Genomic DNA, 20,546 nt, shown 5'->3' with positions numbered 1-20,546 from the left:
ATTAATTAATAAATTGGAATAATTAATATTTAATGTAGTAGTTATAAATTATTAGAATTTATAAACAATTTAACTGTCCTATAATATTTTGATATTTTCTCAATTATTATTAATTTTTTATAATAAGAATAAAACGTTTTAATAAATTAAATATGTATTTATCAATATATTTATATTATATATATATAGGATATATTAATACCAAACTTTATATTTTATTCTTATTATTATTTATCATTATAACTTGTATTGTGTTAATTCTAAAGATAATATTATTTAAATAAATAAATAAATTATTTATCAGTGAATTGGGTAAAATTTGTTTTACGTAAAGATTTTTGAATTAATTGAATTATTTTTTTAAATAATTAAAAAACGTATTTAAATTTTATTATATTGAATAATATATTTTTAAAAAATTGCAATTATATAGGGATAATTAAATAATGTATTACGAATTAAAAATATATATTATTCCAGAGGAAAAAGTTTGGAAAATATTTATTAATTAATAAAATATTATTTAAACTTATTTTCAGACACCGAACACTAAAAGCAAAGTGAAAAAAACGCAGATAAATGTGGATGTAACCACACCCATATTTTCTTTAAAATCTCTTCTTGTTGTAACTCTACCCTATCATAGGAATGGCTTAGTGCAAAACTATAAGGAATGTGTCCTTGTCAATCCCACTATTGGAGGCCAAAATCAGGTTTGATATAACTATATTAACATTTATATCATTTCTTTTTTAAGTAAATCTATATAGAAAAATATGAACAATTTTTTTAATATTCTAACTATTTTAAAAACATAAGAAGTAACCTTCTAATTAATTTAGCATATTTATTAACTTTAAAAAAAATTTTAATTAATTTTTAACTCCCGAATAGATTTTTAAAATGTTTTCAGCTCTAACTTCATTTATATATAAAATGAAAGTAGATTGGCAAGAAGCTGGTTAAAGTTCTTTAATTGCAATTTTAATTATAATTCTTATTAATTAAAGAGTTCCGAATTTATAACATTAAAAAGTATGTATAATTTTTAAAATAATTTTTAAGGATTTCATTAAACATCTTCAAGAGACAGTGATAGGTTAATCTTATCATAAGAGAAGGATAACAAAAGTCCCTTTTATATTGACTGAACGTAAAAAACTAATATCAACTCTTGACTCACCCCTGCTATGACGTAAACGATTCTAACTAGTAACAGCAAACAGGAACACCATAAATAGAGTACTAACCCCAATTGCACTAAACGGAAAACCAAACTTGTGTTTAAAAACTAAAAATTTTGAACTAAAGGTAAGGAATTAGATATTTAATTAATATTTTTTAATTTCTAATAGAATTAAGTTACTTTCGTGATTAATTTGTCATTTAATGTACGATACATAAATTAAATAATGTATTATCAATTATAATGAAAGCAAAGTTTAGAATGCATTTTGAAGTTAAGTTGACTTATAAGTTTTGTAGAATAATAAACAAAACATAAAACAAATGCCACGTATAAAATAATTTTATTTAACATTTTTATGTTTTTAAATATATATTATTTAATATTGCTTAATCTGAATAAATATTTTTAAAGTTACATAAGACTAAATATGCAATGTTAAATTTCTTACGATTTAAAAATTTTTTGTGTTATATAATGTTTACGTAAACATTCAATTAATAGTTAAATAATAGATAAATATTTTCTAGTAACATTCTTCCGTTTACGATAGTTTTTCCGGCACACATAACTACTAATTGGATAAAACTTTATCATTTCAAACCATTTGTAATGACCTCAATATTATTATTATCCATACTGTTAATTAATTTATTTACAAAATAAAGATAAATATTTCTAAAGGAATTTTTTCATAAGACGCGAAAATATTTAAATTTGAGAATAAAAACATTAAACGTATTATTTGTTTTATAATTCGTAACTTTATAGTTTAATTTTATTTTTATCTTAAATAATATTTACTTTGGAATATATTAAAATAAATTAAGTTTTAAAAGATAAGAATAGAAAATTGCAAAAATAATATATTTACTTTTTACAGCAATAAAAATATGTTTTAACGCAATTTATTAAAAAAAAAACTCTTCAATGTTTAAAAGTAATTTTATAACTTGTAGTATAAAAGCAATTATTTCTATATTTATAAATTGTTTTAATTCATTCCATTTCATCCTTCCGTCTAGATATAATGTAAATTTTTGTGTATTATTGAACTAAACTCAACTCCGTTTATATGTATACTAAATTAGTAGTTTAAAGTCGAGCATTAGATACATTATATTTCTCAGAATATAATCCGCTAAACCTCTTCGAGAGATTGTTCTCTCGAAGAGGCCCACCCACATAGTAAATTTCTATAGAAATTCTGTAATACCCTATACTGTACTTCAAAAATCTTGTTCGAACGACCTATCAAATACGACAAATACACTTATAGATTTTAAACTATTTTAAATAATTATTTTAATTTATCATTTTTAAGAAGTAATTTATTTATTGTATTTACAAACAAATTTTGAAAATTTATTAGCCCATCATCCATCTTCGGATAATTTCAGTCTCAGAAAAATCCTATTTACATTTTAGTTATTCGTGATAAAAAAAAAAAGAACAGATATTTATCAAGAATACATAATACATAAAAAGTAATTTTACAGAATAATTAACGCGTAAACACTAAATTTTTACTTTCACTTTATTAACTTAAAAAAGATTTTGTTATATTAATGCATTTATTTTGATTTAACGTTATAAAAATATGTATTACTGTATATTTTATTTGTAATTAGTAAGCGAAACCAAAAATAAAAAATTGCAATACTATTTTTTATATAAAAAATAACGCATTAAAGAATTTTATTAGCGACAAATAAAATGCGTACGAAAGTCCAATAATTGATTTGCATATTATAATGGAAGTTTCGTTAAAATGAATACTCTTAGTTCGTTATTGGGGTAGGATAGTTTTACTTTGTTTACGGCCAATGTTGCAACGCATAAAATATTACTCGAAACGTTAAAACCACATTCTAAACAGAAGACAGACAATAATAATAATAAGTTTTCGCAAAATGGTTTTGATCTCGCAGAATCTAAAATTGGCAGAAAGCGTTGCCGCGCGAGAACTCGAAGTTTTGTTTACGAGTTTATCTAGAGTGCTTTTTCTTTAAGATGCGGAAGAGAAATGGGCCGAGGGTAATACTTCACTTAAAATAATGCGTTGCATCGAAATTTTTACAATTTACAATTTTTTAAAATTATATTTAAACAAAAACAAAAAATGTAGAGAAGAGATGCCATAATTCTATCCTTTACCCCCTCTACAATGCTTCACTGGTAGGTTGAGAGCTTCAGTTGGCAACTCCGACATCCATTAATAGGTGTTAGGATGGCCAATTATAATTTTCTACTTACCAGTGAAGAATTATAGGTTAATGTTACCTTAGGTAGCCAAGATGGTGACTCGTCTCTAATTCCAGCAAGGAAACAGTGGAACGTATGTACTGTACGTTCTAACCTAACCTAACAATTACCCCTATTCTAATAATTTGGTTGCTAATAATCATGGTAATCTACTAGGATAGGATAGGTTAGGTTAAGTTAGGACGTGCGTTCCACTGTTCCCTTGCTGGAATTAGAGACGAGTCGCCATCTTGGCTACCTAAGGTAACATTAACCTGAATTTTTTTGATAATTAATTACGATAAATATATAGTTTAAGGAATGTGAATTTTTAAATTATGTTATATTAAAAAGAATGTATATTTAATAGTCATTCGGAAAACGCATAACATTTTTCTGGGCGGCACGTATATAAAGTGCTATAAACAAAAAATTCATAGGACTACTTACCGATTACGCCCCGTTCGAGACGCCATTGCTTAAGCTTGCCGTCGTCGTGGAGGTGCACAATAGACGGCGGATGCACGCGAAGCGTGTCACGTGACCCAATTTAACCGCCACTCGGTCACGTGACTAGGTCTCTGACGCGTTTCCGGCAGATTTTCTTCTCGCGGAAAAATCTGGTGTTTTTGCACTAATTACGTGAATAAAAGTGTACCTAGGTAACCCCTATGGTGGCACTTCCGGAATCTCGATAACATTTGCGATTTTAGAAATGCAATTTTTTAATTTTCGTGGGCCCGAGGACGCACGTTCTAACCTAACCTAACCTATTCTAATAAATTACAAATTATTGATAATTTATTAGGGAACGGAATAGGCTAGGTTAGGTTAGAACAGTGGTTCCCAACCGGTGTTCCGCGGAACACTGGTGTTCCGTAAGCATCTCCCAAGTGTTCCGCAGATTTAGTCGCAAATCGGAAAGCGTACAATCGTATTCGAGCCGCCGAATATCAAAAAATTAAAATCATAAAATTTTCACAAACTTAAATATATATGTACGACTCGTACTTATGGAGTGTACGACTGTTTCGAATAAGATAAAGGCAATGATAAAAACTGAATGAAATATGTAAAAAACATCAGGCACAAGTTTCCCATTAAAGTTATTTAGGTATATTTTTTCCTGTCTTAGAATTGGCGTTAATAATATGAGTAGAGATTTTGAATTATAACTGCTTAATTCTAATAAAATAACTGATGACAAGCTTATGTATTTCATATTAACTTAAGTAAGTATTCCGCTAAAGAAATTGCTCACAAAGGTGTTCCGCATCCTAGAAAAGGTTGGGAACCACTGGGTTAGAACGTGCGTCCTCGGGCCCACGAAAATTAAAAAATTGCATTCTTATCGCAAACGCTATCGAGATTCCGGAAGTGCCGCCATAGGGGTTACCTAGGTACACTTTAACCATCACGTGATAGAGCAGACGAAGTCTTATTATTAACACGTGATTAACTTGTTTCACTTCGAACAGTTCGCCCACTACAGTTTGACAACTTTGCCTAGTTACGCTTCCGTAACATCGTAACGTTCTATATCCAAATCCTAGTTAAAAGCTGCCGGGAAAGGCGTCAGAGACGTAGTCACGTGACTGAGTGGCCTTTAAATTGGGTCACGTGACACGCTTCGCGTGCATCCGCCGTCCAGCGTGCACCTCCACGATAACGGCAAGCTTAAGCAATGGCGTCTGGAACGGGCGCAATCGGTAAATAGTCCTATGAATTTTTGTTTATAGCACTTTATATACGTGTCGCCCGGAAAAATGTTATGCGTTTTCCGAATGACTATTAAATATACATTCTTTTTAATATAACATAATTTAAAAAATTCATATTCCCTTAAACTATATAATTACCTTATTTACTAATTTTTATGGACGATTTACGTACACAAAAATCTAACAACGAGTTGCGCAACTTTCCAGCTGTTAAGAGATTTTATTTAAAAAATAACTTATATTATTAATCATATTAATAAATAGGGTGTAGCGCCATCTATTACGAGATTTTATCATAAATAGTTATTAAGCATTTTTTCAAGTTATTAATTGTTATAAAATGGTAAAATGCTTAATTTTGATATTAGAAATGAGTTTTGTAGAAAAATTGTTCATTCTAACAAGTAAAATCTTCATTAAGTCCGATCCCACGTGAAATATGACAAGTAACCCTCTTGACCTTCAACCATCAAAACTTAATGACATCAATGTCTTTTATATAAAAGATACTGCACCAATTTCGTTTTTTAATCTTCACCCCATCTTGAGATATTAAATGAAATAGATGTTAAAACACACAAAACACGCAGAAACACACACAAGCACACATACACATATTCACGGAAATATTTGTAGTAAGGAAATAAGCTATTACAACCAGCTAACGTTTTCTGTCTGAATTGGGAAGCTCTGAGGGGCGAAAATAAAATACAGGTATCCCTCGTACAACACGGTTTCGCTCAAACACGGTTCGAAAATTAGAGAGATCTCCCGTACAACACGACTTCCGGTTTTGCTCTAACACGGTTTTGGAAACCCTCCGTACAAAATTTCACAATTTTTAAGCGTAAACGTCATTATTCGATATTTTCTTTTTATTCGAGTAAGCACGCGTGTCGTCTCAAATTTGTTCGCGGATTTTAAAATATTGAAATTTTCAAATGTTTTTGTTGTTTTCATCAGGTTTACTTTAATGAAAACTGTTAGTAGAATTTTTTGTCCTAACTTTCCTATCAACACAGTATTATTGACGTTGCTTTGAGACTTTAGCCCTTAAGACTGTGACTGTGTTTTCTTTCTATAGATTAATGTTCTTATTTAGTAAAGTTTATTTAAACATTCTTAGGTAAGTGTTGTAAACCTTTTTAACGACAGGTAAGTTTGTTCGTTAAGTTACGGCAACGCAACACTTGGGCAATCTGCTTATAGGAAATGCCTTCCGGGAGGTCTTTTAAGGGTAACTGAACTCTATTTAGACGTTACAGACGTGGAGAAAACCCGGAAAACTCCACGTTGCCAGCCCGTCCGGGCCAGGCGCAACCCACGACCCCCCCCCCCAGTGTTCGGGACGGAAACCGCTTGGCCACTGGACATACTCGTACTTTCCCAGCTGTTTATTATTATTATTATTTATTCATTCATTTATTTATTTATTTCAACAATGGCGCAGTAAAGATCGACATAACTAGTTGTATCATCGGTTGAACAGAATTATAAGTCGATTAAATAATGTTTCGCTCTTTAAAATTACATTTATTACGTATTCGTATTTATGTGAGAATAGTTTTCGTTTTCTGTCTGTAATAAATAATCGCACATAAAATATTACAAAAAATTTTATTTTATTTGAATTGCCACATAATATCTATAAAACGGTGTTATTGCTTTTCCTTCGCTCTTACCTTACTATCAACTGCGAAAAAGGGCAGCATAAACTTGGCTGGCCTCGGCGGCAATTTTTGGCCAGCCGGGTCTGGCTGGAAGTATCCGTAGGGTCTTCGCGTACGTAAGATCGTAATATATGTAACCTCATTTATCGCCGCTTCCGTTACTTCTATATTCCATATCACTTATTTTCTGCGCTAATCGGAGTATTATCGTATTACGCATCATCTTATCGTTTACCAATTCTGTACGAATAAGCCGTCATTACTTTAATCTATTACAAAGATTAGAATACTTTCTAAAAGATTCGATTTCTATTTCTTGTGCCTTAAATTTTTTCCGTTAACTGACAAAAATTATCAATTCAAAATAGATTTTTCATAAAAGTCTCTTTAAACCGAACAATTGCTTTAAACGGTAGACTTTCTTACAGCTTATACAGGCATTTAAACACTTTTTTATTGTTTCACTACATATGCATTTCGGTCCAGTGTTTTTCTTCCTGGTCCCTCCTCAGTGCTACAAAATAAATTTATTTATTTAACGAACAACGCGAGTAGAAGACATTATAAAAAACTATTAAGACTATCCCATCATAGGAGAACTAGGGGTATGATGGGATAATCTTAATAGTTTTTTTATAATGTTTTTTTATAATGTCTTCTACTCGTGTTGTTTGTTAAATAAATAAATTTATTTTGTAGCACTGAAGAGGGACCAGGAAGAAAAACACTGGACCGAAATGCATATGTAGTGAAACAATAAAAGTGTTTAAATGCCTGTATAAGCTGTAAGAAAGTCTACCGTTTAAAGCAATTGTTCGGTTTAAAGAGACTTTTATCAATTCAACATATTGTGCAGCTGTCATTACAAAATTCAATAAAAATCTATTTGTGTTTCTGATAAACCGAATTAAACAAATTAGGGATCTATGCTATTAAATTTTGGTGATTAAAGACCGAGAGATGGGAAGATAAAAGGGATCGTGTGTATCTCAGGTAGGGTCGGACTTAATGACGATTTTACTCGTTATTAGGAATGGGTTTTATAAAAAAAATTGTAAATGCTATCTTCAAAATTGAGCTTTTTGCCGTTTTATAATATTTAAAAAATATAAAAAGTTTTTAATAATAAAATATAATAACAGATGGCGCCACCAAAATGTTGCCGGGAAAGTTAAGCAATTCGTCGCTGCAATGTTTTTTTTTTTTAAAAAAAACGGACCGGTCTTTCAAACTGCCTCACCGAGATTTGATTTTGGTTTTAGCAATATTTTAATCCTGCGGGCTCTGCACCTGTCGCCGCTGGTGATTGACACAAAAACGGAATAATATACAGTCAAACCTGTTTTTGTGCGGGGGATAGGGACCGCATAAAAGAAAATGCATAAAAAAAATCGCGCGAAACTTCACGAGTGGCTATAAAAAATAGTTTTCGCAACACAATTAAAAATATATATTTTTTTATGCGGTGAATAGGGACCGCATAAAAAAGTCTCACGTAGAAAATAACTCGAAACCGTACGAAATAACTAGGAATTGCTTTTTCTGCAACACCTAATGGGGAAAAAATCCTCTAGGAATTTTAATTTTTGTATTAATTAATTATTTCCACTTAAATACGAATCTAACATTAAAAAGTTAAAAATAATCGTTAAATAATGATTTTATTTGATAAATATAGCTGCAGGAAGTGTTATTTCATTTAACAAGGCGTGAAATTTTACACCTGCAGTCTAAAGCTGGAGGGGAGCTAACTTACCGCATCTGTTCAAATATAACATAATATTTATGGTTTTTATGCTATTAAAATAAGAGGGGACCGAAATAAACGTATGAGAAAAAAAATTTTTCCGAATAAAAAATGAAAAAACCTGCTGATGTCATAGAAAACAACAATAGAGTTTTTAAAAATTTTACAGGAGTCAATTATGTTCCAATTTGATTGAAATTTTCATATACCGCACAAAAAAATCGCACAAAACAAATCGCACAAATAAAAATCGCACAGAAAAAGACCGCACAAAAACAGGTTTGACTGTATGTGTTGTCGGTATTTAAAATAATATTTAAATGCGACGAAATAAGGAATCGTTCACGTTAATCTAAACTGTTTTGTTATAATTATTTCAGAATTAAAATTTTTCTTTTCGACGCCATAATTTTGAAATGAAATTTTTATTCTGTGTACTTATAATCGTTGCCTCCGTTTTCCTATTAAGTAAGTAATTTTTTTATTAAGCGTAGATTTTTAACAAATTCATTTTAAAACGTAAATTTCACGTTTTTCAGGTCTGGCCGATTATCGATGCTACAAATGTCTGTGGACCAGTCACTTCAATATCGACCAAAATTGTCTCCCTTCTTACTTCAATAACAATATTATCGAACTTGTTTCGTGTGCTTCCGGATGCTTAAATTCATACGTATATCTAAATGGTAATTCATCTTAATTCTATCCTGATTTAATTTTATATAAAATCTAAATACTAACGATACGAGAATTTTTAAAATTCGACGAAATACTGAAAAAAATCGTTTATTTGGTTTAATTATTAATTTCGTACAAATTATTGGGCTGCAATCGTAAAAAACTGTAAACCTATGAATGTCTGTCTTTCCTTAATCTCGAGAACGTTATTAGATAGATGAAAATATGGAAAGCTTAGGAGGGGGTCACGGATATCTGGTTAAGACCGGAAGTAACGTGATTTCAATTCAAAAATTTTCTCCCGAACGGTGTTAGATACACGACTTCGTTGTAAACAAGAAAAGCATAATTTATAGGGAAAAACATTACTAAATTTAAGTGATTTGTGACGAAAAATTGCAGTATTATGACGATATCACAATAAATAATTGCTCGTTAGAAAATAGAAAATTTTAAGCTACCGTAAATATTATTACTTAGTTCGATATTATCTAAATATATAAAATTACTTGTCCTGATTGATTGATTGATTCATCATGTCCAGAGCAAACCGCTTCAAATAGATTCTGTGGACGAATGCCATAAAAAGCACACGGCGCACGAACGGAAAATGTGACAGATTTCATATCGTGTGACTGGAAAAAATAACCATACGAACCGAAAAGAATTGCTTCCTGTGCCGGGAATACATTTATGTAGTTGATATTAAGCTCCCTTTTATGAATACAGGTACTATTTATAACAATGTTATTGTGCCTTTGCTTCTAGGTCTTTACAAATAACCAAAACGACATTCGTAAATAATCATAAATCGTAATCGATAATCGTAGCCATAAACACTATAAACGAGACTCTCCCGATTCTCTGCCCTACCTTAAAATCGCCGAAAATTCTATTATTGGTTAATTACGGAAAAACCGAAAAATATACCAAAACACTTTTTATAAAAATCGTAGGCGTGGAAGTGTTCAGACTCGATTTTCTTTTAGATTTTCCAACAGATTGCAGAGCTAGGGAGAATTAGAGCCCGAAAGACAGCGACACCGAGATAGAAGAGTCGGTGGTAGAACGAGAGGAAGGTCGCGAGAGATTTTAGTCGAGATCATACTTCAAGGGATCATTTCTGAAGTAGACTTGACGGATTCGCGACCGAATCTGTAAGCAACACCGACCACGATGACGAAGTGTGGAGCTTCCTTCTGAGTGCGAACCTGGTCGTCTGACTGCCTGTCGTGGCAGATGGCCGGCTATTGATGACCGTTCTCGATTCCCTTTGGGAAGTCGGGAGGGTGGAGACTCGTTGAAAGTGGTTCCTTTTTTTTAACCAATAAAAATTAGTTTAATTGTTTTAGGTTTGCTTCTACGTGAGTCAGCTTATCTATATATATATATATATAAAATTATTTGTCCTGAATGATTGATTCATCATGTCCAGAGCAAACCGCTAAACCTAAAGTGGTTAATTATACTCGCTATTATTCGGAAATATCTTTTACATAAAATTTAAATTTATATACAAGGTGACCGAAAAGTTCGTTAATCGAAAATTATTATTATCGTTCTTCGAATAATTTTAAAAAATTGCCTGGGTCAATTAACTTTCGGGCCAATTCGTACATGTAATACGCGTAGATGAGAAGAAAAAATACGGGAATATTTTTATTCACGCGCGTTTTCTTTAAAATAGAATAAGAATGGTAAATTAAAATATTAATATATTTTATAAAATAACGATTTCAGGTACGATGGTTTCTTACACTCGCGCTTGCGCCCTTCGCCAAGCAGAAGACGGAGTTTGTGAAGAAAAAATGGACGGCCACAGCAAATTAGTGAACTGTTTTTGCAAAAAGGACTTTTGCAACGGCTGTGGCCACTGGAAAAGTGGCGCCGGGTGGAACGTGGCATATTTAATATTTATTCACATTTTATATAAAGTTATCCGAGCGTCGTTATAAACGAGTCACGTTTTATAACGATGGATATTAATCCGGCGCTCGTTTTTTCCCAGAGTATCGCACGTTGTACGTGCGATACTCTGGAAAAGAACGTTTACGCGTTTCTTTCAATTTATGATAATTTCCATTTTATGTTAAAAATGACAGTATTCGAACGCGGCATTAGCGTAAGCCGTAACGTAGGAGCTTTGGCCCCCTCGGCCCAATAACAAATGTGATACGGCCGGGCTCTAAGTCGTAGCCCGTTTAACTATTCCGTACGTAAATGCCACCCGTTGCCCGTAGACAAGAGAAACCCAGACTTCATTAACAATACTCCTCGATATTTTTCGTCGTAGAACGTAAGTTTTTCAATTTGGAATGTTTGCAACGTAGTCGAAATGTATTATTGATCTAGTGTATTCAGTATTTTATTTTAAACCGTGTTAAAATTTCGACAAGTACGCCAGTCGATCTACGGTCCTATGGCTTACTGTATTACGCGCCTAGCACCCGGATACACGAAAAAAAAGTCGCGTCGTAACGTTTAAAAACTTTCTGAAATTTGCCGACGAAATTTCAAATTATTACAGACAAAAAAATTAAAGTTTTCTAATTAAAATATTCGACCGGCCGTAGATTTGCATTACAGTTATCCCTCGCTTAACGTGGGATTTGATTAATTGCGGCCAACCCTTTATATACCGACAGAAATTTTAATTAACGCGGCTTTACCGGCTTTCTTAACATAACATATGCGATTTTGATGCACGCGAAGCACCAAAGGATTAATTAAATGCGTTAATCGAGGGATATCTGCATTTCTTTTTTGTAAAATATATGTTGCGTAATAAAGTGGTGTGCGTATTTTAAAAGTGTTTTAACATATTTCTAGAAGAATTTCTATTTATTTCGTAAACGGATCAACAGATGGCAGTAAAACGAAAAACTAACAGGCGAGAAGCAAAGATTTTAAAATGTGTTAGAAATTTTATGAAAATGTGAACCGTACACAAAATATATTCTATATATTTACCACGAAAAACATAATTTTATTATTTATTATAGGCAAATTATGTAAATTTAACAATTTATATTTTGCAATATAAGACTAATATAAACTTAAAATTTTGATTAAAGTAATAAAATTTTATAATTTTAACTTTTGTCTACACGTAGTCGAAACTTTATAATTAGGCCAGGAACACACATGCGTAAAATTCAGCGTAAAATCTAGTATAAAACAGAAAACGTAAAAATTTTTCTGAAATTTTGGCTGAAACAGAACTGAAAATAGAGTAGAGCGTGTCTCTACTTTTTACGCCGTAAAATTTTTACGCCAAAATTCCTCCAATAAAGAGAAGTCTTTTCTGTGACGTCAAAGTAGACACGTGCTTTTTATTCTAACAATGGCGGCAACGAGGGTTAACCATACAATTGTGACGGTCTCGAAAAAACAAAAAATAAATGAAATACAGGGGTTTATCGAATTTGTTCGACCACATCAGTGTCATGCATAAAGACACTGTATTTAAACAACGTTTATGGATGGCTGTAAGTGCAAAATTTCAAACAACAGGTAGGTCTTGTAAAATCGATATATAGGCCTAATATTTAGATCACACGTTCTTTAATTGAATTCGGAATATAAGTCTATTAATTTAAATTTTCTATATTATAGCAGAGGAAATGGAGAAAAAAGTGGAAGGTACAAAGGGATAGATAGCCTATATGAGAGGAAAAAGTTAATAAAATTAGCACTGTTGGTGGCAGTGGTGTTTCCTATTCGGCCAGAATTTTTACGTATGTGTGTTCTGGCATAAAAGCGTAAAACAGAAACTGAACTGAAAACTGATTTCTGATTCAGTTTTCTGCCATACAATTTTACGCATGTGTGTTCTTGGCCTTATACACGACTATTTATAATTGCTTTCCTTAGTCATAAAACGGTACCGAACTTTTTATCGGATATTTTGTCGTTTCTGTCAATTCTGTTATTGTATTATGCATGGGTTTACGCGTTATTCCATAAAACGAAACGGCGGATAGAAGCCGGGAAGAAACAATTTTAAAAAATTATTATAAAAATAGCTGGCGATTTTTACACATTAAACAAATACGTGTAGTTCGTGGCCTAAAATGTCTTCGTTTTCTGCCGTATCCGGTCACCGGGAACCGCAGTCTTTCACTGCAGAGACGATCTTTTATTAGGGGCTACATCTCTGCAAAAATATGCAAAACGTTTTAAAAAGTTCACCGGTGAAAAGCCAATACTTAAAAGTACATACTTTCTTTTAAAAATCGTCAGCCATTTTTTAAAATAAAAAGTATGTATTTTTATTTTCTCTGCTCTGTTATATACGCTATAAAACGGAAAGTATGGCCATCGGTCAAAAATTAACCTAACCAAGATTTTTGTATTTTTGGACTCGGAGACCTTGAAAAGTCTAAATGCAAAAAATGCGGGTTATTTTCTAAATGTATGGATTAGGGTTTCTCATTTCCCCATCTTTTGCTTGTCCCGGGATTCCTGGATAAAAATGAACTGTTTCAAGAATCCCGGGATAGAATTAATTATTTTTAAAATATACAAAATATCATGAAATCAAATTATATAATTATTTTTCATTTTTTAAATTAATTTAATACGTTCCACAACCTTCAAAATCATATTAACAATGCAGTGTAAGATATATATTAAAAATTACCTTTGAATTACGTAGAAATTTTCACAAATAGAAAAAATTTATTAAAGTTTGCTGGAAACCGCATACAACAAAGACAACAAAAAAATGCTTTGAATAGAGTTGAAAATTTGAAAAAAAGAACTTAGATCAAACTTCTAACTTAAAAGGTAATTTTCGTTTTTTAAATAAAACATAATACAAACGTCATGTCATCAACACAAATGTCTGGAACAAATTTTATTAAATACCTTCCAGTAAGAATTATTAACATCGCTTTCTTTAAAAAAGGAACTTAAAATGTTACAATATTTTAAATCTAGCAGCTTGTGAAAAAATCCAGCAACAGGTTGTGTAACTATTCCGGTCGTTGCTAATTTTTTTAAAATAATTTTTTATATTTTTAATTATTATCGAATGGCAAAAAGCGCGATTTTGAGGGTAGAGATGAGTTTTACAGAAAAAAAGAAAAAACTGTAAATGCTTTAACCACCAAAATTTAATTGAATCAATTCCCGTAATACACGAACTCTTCCTGCAAAATTTCTAAAATTTTCGACAAAAAGCATGAGTTATTAGGCTTCAAACAGAGTGAACAAAATCGTGCAACACACACACTAACATCCATACATGCAGAACCCCCCACCCGAATTTCTTCGCATTTCTCGTAATTTCAAGGTCTCCGAGTCCAAAAATGTAAAAATCTTCAAGGGTCACTCCAGTGGCGTAGCGTAATGGGGGCGGCAGGGGCGGCCCGCCCCGGGCGACACTTATAGGGGACGGCAAAGTTTCACAATAAATAATAATATCTTGTAAAAAATACCTAAATAAGGGGGCGGCGAAATTTTCCTCCGCCCGTGCGGCTGACACCCACGCTACGCCACCGGGTCACTCTTTGACCGATCGCCATTCTTTCTCGCTGCTATATGTAACAGCCGAGAAAGTAAAAATACTTTCCCTTCTCTTGAATGATATATATTTTTATTAAAATGTAAGACTCGCACGAGAAAACCCTCCCTTGTTCGTTCCACGTGTAAAACAACGTGTTTCAAGATGACAAAAACGAAGATTTCTCTGTAAAATAATTAACTCTTTGTGGTTACCGTTAAGGCAATGACAAGAAATATGTTTAGAAAAAGTGAATGTTTATGAATTTATGTAAATTTAAAACAGGATAAGTAAAAAGTTGCAATGGAGAATGTTGTTGCTAGAACGAATTTACAAATTGCAATAATTTAATTCATTAATTATACATTAATATAATTGTGAAGAATTTGATTTATAAATTGCAAAAATTTCTGTGAAAATATCAATATACCGATTGACGAAACAATAAACAATCGACAATACAAATAATAAGAATGTAATATAACAATCGGGCGTCTTATTTGTTTGACTTCATTTAATGCGGAGAAACGAAATACACGTCTCTCCGGACTAAATGGGGGCGGAAACCCAAATCCTCCGAGCCTTACCTCCTCGTGGTGCCCCCGGAGTACTTCCTATCTGCCGCATTCTCGTGTGATCTGACCAGGACTTATGGGCTAAGAGGACGCCAGTCGGAAATTGCGATCAAAATCCGTTTTTGAATGAAATTATCTAAATAACAATTTAGAGTTAAATTTACTAGTCTAAAGACGAAAAATTACTGTTTAAGTTGTAATTTTTTCGTCCGATGGTTCTTTTTATTTTTAATACTTGAAGACAAAATTAAGTTGTTACTGTTCAAGTAAGTAGTTTTTAAAATTTGTTAAATATTAATACTAACTAAATATTTTTCTAAATATTTCTAAATATTTCTAAATTATTTATTTATTTCTTTATTATTATTACTACCCATTCTGGATACACTCCTTGATTAGGGAAACAAAGCATCTCCAAAAAACAAAACACTGCGATACAATGAACATAAGATCACAAACAAAATTATATATTATTACAATAATAAATTAAATAAATAACAATTTAGATATAATAAATATTTTTCTAGATTTTTCGAACCCATACCTCCAGTGCCACACTCGGAGACGGACTCACCACTTTCCACATTTCAACCAGAAGTAAATTCTAAATCTCAAATCGGAACAGATTTTAAAAAGTATATTTTTTTTATAAGGTCGATACTTGGTTTTGCGCGTTTCGTAGTTGTGGAAAACGTCGCAATTTAGCGTCGTTATAGTTATTAAACTCGGCCCATGCGAACGGTATAACGTTTATTACGAAAGGGACGTGGCGTCTTTCCTGTAATGCAGTCGAATCTTTCTTCAGCGATATTTAGCGGAATCGAGGAAAAATATCGCCATATAGAGGTTTGTCGTTATAAGGAGAGTCTTTTTAAAAGTATCTCCCTTCCTCTTAAAGTTGTCGAAGCAGAGCCATAAATTAAAATTATTTAAAATTTAATTTACAGCATTGTTATCGTTGTAAAGAGAGGAAAATGCTGCGTACTTTACTAGTACGGCAAAAAAAATATACGGCTAAATAATGATTTATCGCAGTAGAGGAAATCGTTCGAGCGGGAGATTTTGCTAATACGAGTGGTGTGAGGAAATATTTATTTTTATTGTTACACCGAGAGTTGACCGTACATCGAATGTAACGACGACGTTACGCCCATGTTTAAAATTTGATATTTATAACGAGGAAAGTTTATTGGAAGACGGCTTTAAATTCGGGTGAATTGAAGAAACCAGATGATAACCAGGGAGGCTAACGAATGTCTGAAGTAAATCAGCGGAAACCCCGATTATGCGAATTATTTACAAAATGCACGTTTTTACAATTAATTTTAAATTTAATTCTCCTTACAGAGTGGAAAAAATACAAAAATATAAATGTATGTACCAAATGGTGTATTTTCACCACCCGCTGCGAGAATCTAAACGTGGTAGTAACGAGATGGATCATTCCGGTTACATAACGTTAAATGAAAGACGGGATTATTGTGTAGATAAACTAGTGAGAGCAAAACCGGAAATTCTCGAAATCAATTAACCGGTTTTATTTTTCCGGCTGTTATGTATACATAACAAGAGAAAGTATTGGAATCGTGTCAAATTTCACCTTCTGAGTTTTTTGCGAATCTCAACGTTTTAAGACCCCCTGAACCCAAAAAAGTAAAAAACAAAAAGAAAAAAAAAACGGGAAAGCTTCATGTGTGCGAGTTGGTTTAATATCTCGGGATGGGGTAAAGATTTATAAATTAAATTTGGCACGGTAGTTTCTATATAAGAAGCATTGATGCTATTAAATTTTCTTGGTTAAAGCTCAAGAGTGTGAGGAGATAGAGGGGTCACGTGTCATATCTCGAAAGGGATTAGACTTAATAAAGATTTTACTCATTATTAACATTTACAATTATTTTTTAAAAATAAAACGCGTCTCTACCTTCAAAATTAAGCGTTTTGCCATTTAATAATAATAGTTTTTTTTTATAACAAAATCTTATAACAGATGGCGCCAGACTGTTAATAGTATGATTAATAATATAAAAGTTATTTTTATATAAAATCTCATAACAGCTGGGAAAATTACGCAACTTGTTGCTGGATTTTTTAAATATCGACCGGTTTCAAAGCAGCTTGAAATTCAGTATAATTAATATTTTATTATTAATAATAAAGTACAGTAGAGACTCGTAAATCGGCACCCCGGTAATCAGAATCGCCGGTAATCGTGTGTCGTGCTGAATCGATCGGTTTTGATACTAAATTTACTTCTAAAGTATAATTTTCATGTTTTTATATTCTTCAATATATTTATTTTGTTTGTACAAAATGCAGAAATAATTTTTAACGATACGATAGCCTCGATTATTATTATAAAAATTTTCGTTAGGCTTAAAATCGACGAAAATTCAACACGAAGCGACACGCGACGGAGAAAAATTCAACAGGAAGCGACACGCAACGGAAAAAAATTCAATAAGAAGCGACACGCAACGGAGAAAAATTTGAACATCGAACAGGTTAATATATTTTTTCGTACATAAACCGTAATCGGAACAAATCCCTAATCTGAACAACCCCAGTCCCCAATTGATTCCTATTTTCGGTTCACTACTGTACTACGATAAATATAAGCCAAAATCTATGAATATGCCCTTTTCACGTATGAATCCTGCTAAAAAGAATTCTTCGCCAGTATTTCTTGGATGTAGGTAAGAGCCGGAGTATAAGTATTAACCAATTGCACTCGAAGACTTTATCGTTTTAAAATTAATTTTCACGTTACTTTTCACGTTGAGTTTAACGTTAGAATTTAGACACAAATAAATTTACTGTTTTCGGCTTTTTAAAATAACGCCACGAGTTATTTTAAACAAAAATTCGAGGACAGTAAATCGGTACACAAATTGTAACGCAAAATCGAAATTTTCTGACAGCGTATTATATATCTGAGTCTACTTTATTGTCAGCTAAAGTGAAAGAAGACCGATAAACATTACGACGCCTTTTTCCTGTTCAAAACCGGTTTTGAAATCGGGTTTTGCTAAAACCGCGGTTTTACGAAAACCGGTTAATTGGTTTAACCGAAACCGGTTTTTTCGCCAGCCCTAGTAGATACTTAGTCTGTACGATGATTGCATTGACGTAAGCCTACTCCCATAGCGACTACTACGTATAGGAAAGCGATGGTTTTAATTATATAAAAAGATAAAAATTAAAATCAAATTACGTGACAGTTATCGAATTCCGAAGAAGAGGCGAGAAAAAATATCTCGCTGTCGACTTTTTGCGAAACGATTAAAAACGCGAAAAATAATCAGGGGCCACATAGACTTTCTGAAAAAAGGATCGAAACGAAAGTAATTGTCGGAGAACGGAAGCTTATTACGAAAAATACAAGCCGCAGTTCTCTGTCCCCGTAAGGTGTTTGCAAAAGACACGAATGGAATGGAGACAATAATCTTTTTAATCCATGGCATGCCAACTTGTGACGGAGAATTGCGCGGGTACGCTATTATTATTTCTTAAAAAGTTGAAGAGTAAATACAAGTAAAAACTTTAACGTTGTCACTCATCGTTCGCAATTAACACCAACAGAATCGACCTTTCCTCGAAGGCTCTTCTCCGTTTATAAATGTGTAAATTGATTAAAAGTCCCTCCGGCGCAGATCCTTGTAAAAATATTACTTGAAAAATTTTAAAAAGTCCAGGACGAAGTGCGTTATTTCTCTATCAGTCCATTCTGGTAATAAATATTGGCCCGCATCGTGTATCGTTTAGGCAAAATTACTTGCAATTAACCTCCAAATGACGTTTATTCTATCTTTTCGCCAAGTTTTTGCATTTTTTGTGACCACTCTGTACTTCTGTGGCGGAAAAGCTTTCGCCGAAATTTGAAAACATTTCGGTAATAATTTTACGGCATTCTTTAAATAAACTGACTTTCGATTTGTCTTCGCTAATTTCTTTCGGATACGACATTCCATCGATAGAAAAATTCGGCATTTCTGTAATGCAAACGGCGCGATAAAAGACGCGTTATTTCCAATAGACGGGTAAAGGCCACGAATAAGCGCTTCTGGGTAAAATGGCGAACAAGGCAAAGATCGACTAATAAGGCAATAAATGTTTCTCATATTATCGACGGAGCCGTTAGCTCTTCGTTCCGTCCAAACAGCGAGGTGACGATTAAGGACCGGCCAAATACGGGGAAGATCAAACGAGTTTGTGTAACTTACTGTACGTCGATGAATACATTTAGCATTTAGCGAAAGAATTTTTTAAATTGCCACTACTAAATGAAGTCGGGAAAAACTTTCTTAAAATCGATAAAATATATTCCCGGATTTCAAAGCAATCTTTTTATAATTAACCGAAAAATAGATACGCCGAATTACATTTATTATAATTATATATCACCGGTTCGAAAAATTATATACGCTTTCTATCTTACACCCGATTCGATATCATTTATTTTTGTATAATAAAAGAATACCGTAAGGCCGAAATTTACGTAACGTTAATTTTGCGCGTTAATAAATTGTCGGAGGCAAAATAAAATACCGAAATTTATATATTAAAGTCGTATTTTGGCACGAGATGGCATTAAGAGCGGGAGGATGACGTCACTAAGAAATCGGGTCATTGGACCGATGCCAAAGCGTCCGAGTTTTTCGTGACGCTCCGGGTGTTTTTGATGGGGTGGAAATGGCGTCGTCGTCGGCTGAAGCAATAAAGTATAGCGAACGACCTAATAACCGACGCCGATTGTTCTTCCGCCGGTCGTCAAAACAGAATTAGGAATAAATTAACAGGGAAAGAAAGAAAAATCGACCAGCTTTCAATAAAATCGTAATTAAGGCTTCCGCTGGTATTTAAAACGCCCGATTTTCCGGCAGAAGGGGGGAAAACTTTCCAAACGACGCGCTTATTTGAAAAATGTCGACTGTAAGCGCGTTTCCTTTTGAAGAACGCATCCTTTAAGCCAAATTAAAACGCACACGACCGGCGGAGGGTTCTGGGAAGGAATCGCTTACATCTACTTCCTTTTCCACCGAGACGAGGCCAAATTTCGTTGACAACGAAAAGAAAAGCTGCGAACACGAAAGGATGTTACGCGTAACGCTACCCGCGGATGCGGCCGAGGCAGAAATTTAGCCATTAATTAAAAGACCAAAGAGGCCGGGGGAAGGTGGAAGGAGTAAATAAACATCTTTGGACGGAGGAAACAGACA

The 20,546-nt window shown here is 32.8% G+C and overlaps 1 long non-coding RNA gene and 1 other non-coding gene across 2 annotated transcripts; both read left to right on the top strand.

Annotated features, from left to right (window-relative positions):
• Nucleotides 1-623: 623 nt before the first annotated feature.
• Nucleotides 624-12,059, top strand: LOC136970449 (uncharacterized). The gene is made up of 5 exons (XR_010879987.1): nt 624-713; nt 1,066-1,311; nt 8,949-9,036; nt 9,108-9,254; nt 10,987-12,059. It is a non-coding gene; the product is annotated as an uncharacterized lncRNA (long non-coding RNA).
• LOC136981813 (small nucleolar RNA U3) lies at nt 10,345-10,557 on the top strand. The gene has a single exon (XR_010881780.1). It is a non-coding gene; the product is annotated as a small nucleolar RNA U3 (small nucleolar RNA).
• Nucleotides 12,060-20,546: the final 8,487 nt, after the last annotated feature.

Source organism: Centruroides vittatus, unplaced genomic scaffold, assembly GCF_030686945.1.
Source record: "Centruroides vittatus isolate TY-2023 unplaced genomic scaffold, ASM3068694v2 contig_10, whole genome shotgun sequence".
Lineage (NCBI taxonomy): Eukaryota > Metazoa > Arthropoda > Arachnida > Scorpiones > Buthidae > Centruroides > Centruroides vittatus.
This window is presented reverse-complemented; position numbering and strand designations above follow the sequence as displayed.